Genomic DNA, 8,799 nt, shown 5'->3' with positions numbered 1-8,799 from the left:
TCGACCATGTCAGTCTTTACAAGTTGCGTTGACATGGTATTTTTCTGGGGATGTTCATGACTAGGGTTTGGCAGAGCTAGAATATTTCCAAACTCAAACCCTTTAAAAATGCTTAACCTCCAAACCTGTCCTAAATTCGTTAAGGATTTAAAGAAAAATTCCCAAATCCTTTCCAGTAAGATAATGGGTTCCTATCAAGAACCTGTCATTTACTCATTAATAGACTCTTAGTCATTATAAAAAAACCTAAAATAACAACAACAAAATAAATATTTATTCAAACGAATTTCAAGAATAAAAACACAAATTAGATTTACATGAACTTTTGGAAGAGTTTTTATCACTCGAATTTCATTAATAACATAAAAACAAATTGAGGTTGATACTTCTTAGTCCAACAAAAGAAGCATAAAAAAAATGATCTCAAACCCAATTGGTAATAACTTTGAACAAATAATTAAAACAAAAGAACTAAATTGAAGAAGGAGAAATAAGAAGTCTAAACGCTAATCGAATTAGATTGGAGTATTTTGTAATTATAGCAAATATGATTAGGGATATTTCAGTCATTTTATATCTTAATGGGTTTGGCATATCTTAATGGGTTTGGGATGGGTTTTGGGACAGAATAACAAACCGGTCCCAAACCCTACTATAATTGTCAGCCGAAGCATTCTGTTTCGGATGTCACAAGTTCATTCCGAGCGGATGAGCTGAGCGGAGGGACCGGAAGAGATACAAAGTAAGTACAGAGGAAAAGCTTCTTCCTCTTCCTCCATCTGTTCACTTCATCACTAATCCATGGTCCCACTCTCCCCTTCTTCTCTCGCCTTCTCCTCCTCCTCCATACCCACCACCAGCTTCCTCTTCTTCAGGTATTCTGTCTATCTCAATGGGTGCCAGACTTTGTTCATGCGCTTCAATGGGTCCATTGTTCATGGATGAGTATCTGTTGGGTTAACGAGTACCAAGTGCAGAGCTACCCATATATCCAAGAGATTTGGGTTACCCGGTAAGGGGATAGTGTGCGCGGGTGACCGAACGGGGGTGTCCTTCCGAGGCGGGGTCTTGAGGAGGGAGCTGGTGCTCTTGGGTCTGTCCTCTTCTTCCTCAGCAGCTCTCCTCTTCCCATCTTCAGGTAACGCTCAAATTCCAGAACTCTCTCGTGTTCTTCGGAATTAGTTGTCTCGTCTGGTAGAGGCTGCAATGTATGGGGTCTTGAGATTTGATCATAGATAACTAAGATTAAGTTTTGTGGGATGGGCTCTACTATATAATGTTGCCATTCGTTACACATGTTGTAAATATATTATAATTATGCCCACATAATAAGCCTAGAAAAATTTTATATTCTCGGAAAGCATCTGCTCGAAGTAGACTGCACAAAACCCCGTTTCACCCGTGTAATCCAAGAGCACCCAACAGTTTTCAATGCCGTTTCACCACATCACTTGTTGAGAGTTGATATCACATGGCACGTTTCTGTTCTGTCCTTCGAGGAATTGTATGATGGGCTTGAAATACCTAATATAAACTCATTGGTTCGACAGTGTCTCTATATTTCCACAATTGATAGAGCGGCTTTTGATTGGATGGATTGGTTGTGTCATTATATGGTCAAACTAAGTCGAGATTTTCATGGTTGAAAATTGTTGCTATGTCGAATCCTAAAAAGAGAAGTGAGGACAAGTAAGTGAAATGAGCTGATTGGTTCTTAAGTTTACCTGTCCCCTATTTTTACTAATAAATCTGCTGCTTGATCTGAATGTTTTGCCTTGGTCGTGAAGATTGATTGCGTCCACTGAAATAAGCAGAATTTGCGTTTTGAAAAATAAAAATATAGATCTTTTCTTTTCACCCTTTCCTTGTGGGTGTAAACTGTACATTCGTATCTCTTTGATATTTTGATTTCTGAAACTGGTCAAAGTACCCTTTTGGCTCTCACAAATTTACATGAAATTATGAGCAACTTATTTTTCCAGTTTTTAGTGGAAGTGGTGATGAAGATATTAACTATAATAATGTTTGCAGCGTCCATTGCACAGGAAGAGCTGCCGATGGCTTTACTTGTCGATGAAATAAATGCCTATACTTACTCATACCCAACACAGCTGCCTTCTAAGAAGTTTACCTTCAAATGGTATGTTGATCTGTCATTTCCAAACATTGTTAAAATTAGTTTGTAAATTTACATCATGAGGTTTTGATACTTCACCAGAAATTTCTATTCATAAATTATGAATTTCAGACCCTCGACATGGATCTTACCATACTTGCAGCATCTTAACCTCTCCCTTTCGGTCTTTATTGCTAGTGAAAATGAAATTCTCGTCTCACAGCAGCAATCAAGAAAGTTCCTACTTAGTTTTATTATTCATCTAGAAGAATTTCCAGTTTTGAATTGTGGTCTTCTAACCTTAAAATTTAGTCCCTAGTTATACGGCAGATGGTGACTATGTATTGGTCGACGCATGAGCATTTATCCCAATAAAGTACAAGTTTATATTATGAAATGTGAGATCATCTTGTTGTTTATTATTCACCTAGAAGAATTTCCAGTTTGAATTGTGGTCTTCTGACTTGAAAATTTAGTCCCCCGTTATACAGCAGATGGTGACTATGTATTGGTTGACGCATGAGCATTTATCCCAATAAAGTACAAGTTTATATTATGAAATGTGCGATCATATTGTTGGTCTGCAAATTCCTTCCTCTTTTTTGGCTGTAAGTCTGGGAATTCTAAAACAAGCTACAAGTTTATATTATGAAATGTGCGATCATATTGTTGGTCTGCAAATTCCTTCCTCTTTTTTGGCTGTAAGTCTGGGAATTCTAAAACAAGCTACTGTTGCAATTGAATATTGTTCAAGAATTCCTTATAACTACAGATAGTACTCATTTTTTACTGAAAATCTTCTATAATTAACCCCAGAATATAACATGAACCAGTAGAAGATGATTATATCTAAACTAAGTCAATCACAACCATTGATTGATTTGGTCGCATGACAATTGTGTGGTCTCGAGATTAATGGTAGCCATCTTCTGAAAATAAGAGTGAGTATAGGTTACAGTAATGCAGCTCCAGTATGTAAAAGGAGTATTTTCTTCCTTTGTTATTAAGAGATAGAATATTAACAGCTTCTTCTCTTTAATCTTCTCTTCAATCGAGTATCACTAACTTAATCTGTTTGAAGGGTGGAATCCAGAAAGCCAGAACGATATTCTTCTGCAGCGCCTCTATCTCGTAAGTCATCATTATAATAAGTAAATTCTCTGGAATTTCAAACTTGTATCACCGGTAATGCATAAATTAAATTATATGCACATTTATCGTGTGATGATTCAGCTGATGCATGCCTGAGGATCGTCTCCGAGCGAGTTGACATAATTGATAACCTTGTCATCTCTGTCTCGGTAACTTCCAGTGAAGAGCTTATGTCCTTCCCAAAGTTAAGTATGAGCTTAAGAAATTTCTTGGTAATGTCTCTTTATTGCAGGTAGGTCCCCCGAATTTCCAGATTATAAAATCTAAGGATAAAAGTACAGGGACTGCAAAAGAAGTTGCAGACTCTGTCTTAGCTGATAAATCTGTTCTGGTAATTTGTACAAGTATATCTCGTCAACAAGCTGGCGACTTTCTAATAAAACCTTTAGTTTGTTGAAGTTGGAAATAGAATTCCGGCTCTCTATTTTTGAGGAACCAAGCAGTTGTTCTGCTTTCAGAATTTCAGCTTTTCTTTCTTGGTCTTCTTTGCAGCGAGTGACTTCTAGTCAGCGAGTGGTGGAGAGTTCAGTGCTTGATGCACATTCTAATGATGTATGACAAAAAAATTGAGTTGATATACATTTTATCTTGTATACTATTTTTGAATCCATTCTCTTAGTAGACAACATATACATATATGAAGCATTGTACATGTCGACCTTCTTCCTTGTTAGGCAAACGGAGAGCCATACTGGTACTATGAATATCTCGTTCGCAAATCCCCCACCAAGACGGTTGGTTTTCCCTTCTTTAACTTGATGCCCAATAAATAAACATGTAGATAGGGGTGACATTTGTTTACAAGCATGCTGGAAATTTTTGCAGGCCCAGGAACCAAACCTCTTCAGACACAATGTTGCTTCAACAGCTGAGCAGGATGGTAAGAATCAGAATTTCTGGTGTGCCTCAATAGATAGATTGCATCTGGTCTCCTCAATAAGGTTTTATATCTTTCCGCGGTCATGATAATCATTTTCTAAGAAAGAAGCACAAATATTTTTACACTACCTGGCATTTCATCCTCCTGATGAGCCTCATTTAGCTGCTACTTGAACACTTGATTTGGAAGGGCCTGCTTTTTCGCAGGATTTAGGTTCTTGAAATCATTGTATATGGGTAAGATGTCCTTCTGTAGTCTTGGCAAAACTAACCCATAATCTGAAGCCCAGCCGAGAAGTACCTGAAGGGATTAAACTAGCTCTTTCCAGGTTCTGTTTTTCAATGATGATGTGCTTCCAGCTTAGTTTTTGAACAAACACAATTCATGCGCCACCAATGGGAAGAAAGCCATAGAATTGTCATGTTGGGGGAAAAAAGAATAGAGAAACGAGTGTTCTTATAATCAATTTTTCGAGCATGACTAAGGCCAACTGAACCACATCTGATGGAGGGGGCGGGGGTACATTGGTTCCTTTATGTTCTGCCTCAAATTAATGCAATTAGTATGTCCAATTTACTAACTGTTCATATGCTTCCACGATCCATTTCTTGTCTCCATTTACTGCAATTTCTGTACTTACTGGTTGGATTTTTTTAACTGCACATCTTGCACAGAGGCTCTTAGACTCAAAATTCGATTTTCAGGCTACCTGTACACACTTAATGCTTCGACGCTCGGCAAGCAATGGGACAAGGTTCTCTCTCATATTATTCCGCACATTTTATCTCGATAAATACAGTGTATGACATCTTTTCAAGAAAAACTGGCCTCTATCCTGCAAAACTGAGGTAGATATTCTTGTTTCCCGTGGTGCAGATGGGACCATTCTTGGAAAAGACAGTAGCATCTTTCCGCCTGCTCCCGCCCGTCAGAGAACTACGTCCCTCCATACAAGGATCCATGGAGATTTTGGTGATCGAATTAGTATGATAGTCTTCTTCTCCTTTCCAGTTTGAGTAGACAGGTTCAAGGCATTCTTCTTTGTCTAGAATCTCTATTTTTGAATTTCCCGGAAGAAGCGATTCATGCTCATCATGTAGCTCCTATTAGGATAGAACATTGGAAGTTCTACTCACGATTGTTTTGTGTAAATTATCTTCTGTCTTGACACCCAATTTACCATAAATACGGAAAATTGGAGATTGCAGGCGAGAGATAGGCCTCGAATATGAGAAATCCAATAGAGATAAGGAATTTGGCCCCTTAATACGAGATTGTCGATTCAGGGTATTTGGCCCCATAATGTGAGGTTGTCGATTCAGGTCATTTCTTCTGTGAGCTCAAGATTTACAGTGAAAGTTCGGGGACGCAAGTGTTACTATGAAGAATAGTGGTTTGTTATGTATGAGAAATGGGAATAATAGGCGTCAATACAACGTTTTGGTTTACCCCTCTAAGGAGGGGCAAAATCGTCATTTTGATTATCCATCAGGGAGAAATATTTTTAGTTGATTATTCGAGCAATCATGATTTTTGAAAATGGGGCATTTTCTTAATTTAACGTTAATTTTACAATTTTTTCAAAAAACAATTTTACGGGACGTTTTCGGATTTCACGTTCACCAATTTCAATTTTCAAAATTCGAAACAAAATTGGAGATCAAAAAATATTTTTTTGCACAATATGGATCCTTGGATTTTTCCGAACATAATGGTGAACCCGGATTAGTTTTCGGATGTCTGGTTGAAACGATAAGAATTTGAAACCTTATGCACATCAAATTTGAATTCAAAATTTGGAACAAAATTCGAGACCGAAGAATATTTTTTCACATAATGTCGATTCTCGAATTTTTTTGAATGCAATGGTGGTCTTGAAATATTTTTCTGACATTCGATTGAAAAGATTGAATTTCGACAATAGCTGTACAAATTAAAATCGAAGCGCATCAGGAGGGTCGATATCGATTTTTATCGAGATTCAGTGTTCGTCACTGTAAATTAAAATTCTCATGGAGCCGGTTATTTTATAATTTTACAATTTCAAAATTTTCATTTCGAAAATGTCGACGGATCCTAAGAAATTAATTTATCAATGAACATCTGTACGATTAATAATGATAATAACTGAAAAAGGGAGGGAAAAAAAAAACAGCTAACAGAGGGTTGACCTCTTTCTTTTTGGGTTTTTCCGCCCCATCTCTTTTCCTTTTTCCTTCTCTGCTTTTCCCTTCTGCCGCACAGACCTGACCTGCATTTTATTTTTCCTTTCCGTTTCTCTTCCTCTCTCCCTCCACTCCTGCAACTCACGTGACATGTCACCATTTTGCTTCCCCCTGCTTACCTCCTTTCCTTTTCTTTTTCTTTTTCTCTATTTTCTTCCACTGCATCTCTGCCCGTGCTTTCCCCTTCTTTTCTTTCTCTTCCTCTTCTCGGTCACCTGCAACAAGTCTTGACGCCCTTTCTTTCCCCCTTTCCTCACCATGACCTGATCTTCTTCTTTTCTTCTTTTTCATTTTCAGCTTCGATATGTTACGGCAAGCAGCGGCAGCCCACCACCAGGCACCTCTACATGGGTCTAATTGGTCACGAGCTCCCTCACAATTCAGCTCTCTTCCTCACGCAACTCCCGAGCCTCAATCCATCACCTCGCTGGCATGCACACGATAGAAGATCCCCCATTTTCTCCCTCTCAGTTAACTGAACTCGGGACCCGATTTCCTCACCTTTCACCGAGTCTGATGACCCTCCTGTCCAGGCCAGGCCGACTTTCCCCAGTCGAGTTCACTTTTCCCCTTAGTTCGACTTTTTCCCTCTCCGCTCCTCGGACAGCTCATTCTCTCGAGTTCTCTCAGTCAATTCTCTTTTCTCAGTCAACTCTCTCTCTTTTTCCTTTTCTTTCCCTCGGAATAGAACAGAAAAGAGACCAAAAAAAAAAAAGAAGAGAAAAAGGGAAGAGAACATAACAGTAAGAAGTACACAGCTCACTTGGTCTCTTTTTCCCTCAGCAGAGAAAACCTCAGCTCCCTTTTCCCCCAGCTGCTCTCACTCTTTTTCCCTCAGCTGAGAAAACCCTCAGCTCCCTTTCCCTTAGCTGCTCTCACTCCCTTTCCCTCGACAACTCACGACATTGACCCTCAGCTCACTCTCACCTCAATTTCCCCTCAGCTCGGCCCATGCTGATTCCCTAAGCTCATTCTCACCGTCTCTTCTCTCTCAGGTCATCACCATGGTGCCACTGATTCTCGGATCCTCCTTGGACTTCCGCAGCTGCTGGGTCCCCTGGAGTCATACTGCTGTGCCTCGATCCCTCCTGTGTGACGTTCTCCTCCTCCCGAGCTGCCTAGCTGTTTGGTCTTTCTTCAATTTTTCTTTACAAGTTGCTGCTCCTTCTTGAAGTTCATAGGGCTCAGCCACCGAAGCTTCCAGACCCGAGCCTTGGTCCTGGTTGCGGTTGGTCTTCCTGGCTCCTTGATCGGCTCAATTCCTACTCGGTGTTAGTCGGTCCTCTCAGCTTGGTTATAGCTTGGTTCTAGCTGCCCTTGGCCCCCTTGTGTGACCCTTTTCGACATTTGCTCGGGAGAAGGTATAATACTCTAACTTATTGGCATGATTAGGTCCCTAATCTTTGTTTAGTTCGATGATTGCATGCATGATGATAACGGGTGAATGTTTGGTCGATAATAACGAAAACCGATTTAATAATCCAAGACGACTCTTTAAAACCGGCATGTTGAGATAAGACATCGACCTGAACACGAATTTTAATATTTTAAGTATCGGATTTAAAATCGATTGTCTGAAGCGAGAATGAACCTACATGAATTAATTTCATACTTACTCGGCTTTAAATGAATAAAATTGATTAAACACATCAAAACCGGTTTAATTAATCACTTGGACTTAAAACTGACAAATTAAATTTTATGGTAATTATTTTTTTCTATACTCATGTGTTTGAGAATGTTTGAATGTGTTCTTTGATTGAAACCCCGCACGAACCGGACTAATCATGTAAACTCGGGTAAAAATCGAACTTAATCCCAAGACAATCGGAAATTAGAGCCATATCGAGCGGTCCATTAATGGCCATCCCAACGGCTCGAGATCCATAGATTAATGCATTCGGAAAATTTTAATTAACTTAAAATTCTACACACGGAGCAATCAAGACGTTAAACTTGGCTAAAATAAATCACTCGTCTTATTGTAAATAAATTGCACTAACCGGTCAATAATCTGTAATTGCGTCGATAGTTCAAAAACTGTAGGCCATGCCCTTTTAAAACTCACAATTTCAAAAGCACTAAGATACATATCACGCGTAGCATGGATATCTAGGGAGTACTTGTATATCTTGACTTGAGTCTAGGCCCGATTTGAGACGGCTCAAGTCGGGGTATACAAGTCCTTTTTAGACCTCCTAAACATACGGTGAGTTTGAGTGGAATAATAATCGAACGCGAATCGACCGGGGTCCAGTCATTGTAATTTGTATATTTATTTATTTGAGAGAACAGTGTAAGGAATTATTTTGCACATTTATTCATGTAAGAATCACAATCGGAGAATGAACGGTCTGAGTGTTGAATCGGTTGAGTCGATCTACTTACCTAGGGACTAGTAAGCCCAATGCTTCGCGGTTTCGGTT

General features: G+C 39.2%; 1 pseudogene; it reads left to right on the top strand.

Annotated features, from left to right (window-relative positions):
- The first annotated feature begins 641 nt into the window (after positions 1-641).
- On the top strand, positions 642-5,415 carry LOC116188046 (annotated as a pseudogene).
- Positions 5,416-8,799: the final 3,384 nt, after the last annotated feature.

Source organism: Punica granatum, chromosome 1, assembly GCF_007655135.1.
Source record: "Punica granatum isolate Tunisia-2019 chromosome 1, ASM765513v2, whole genome shotgun sequence".
NCBI lineage: Eukaryota > Viridiplantae > Streptophyta > Magnoliopsida > Myrtales > Lythraceae > Punica > Punica granatum.
This window is presented reverse-complemented; position numbering and strand designations above follow the sequence as displayed.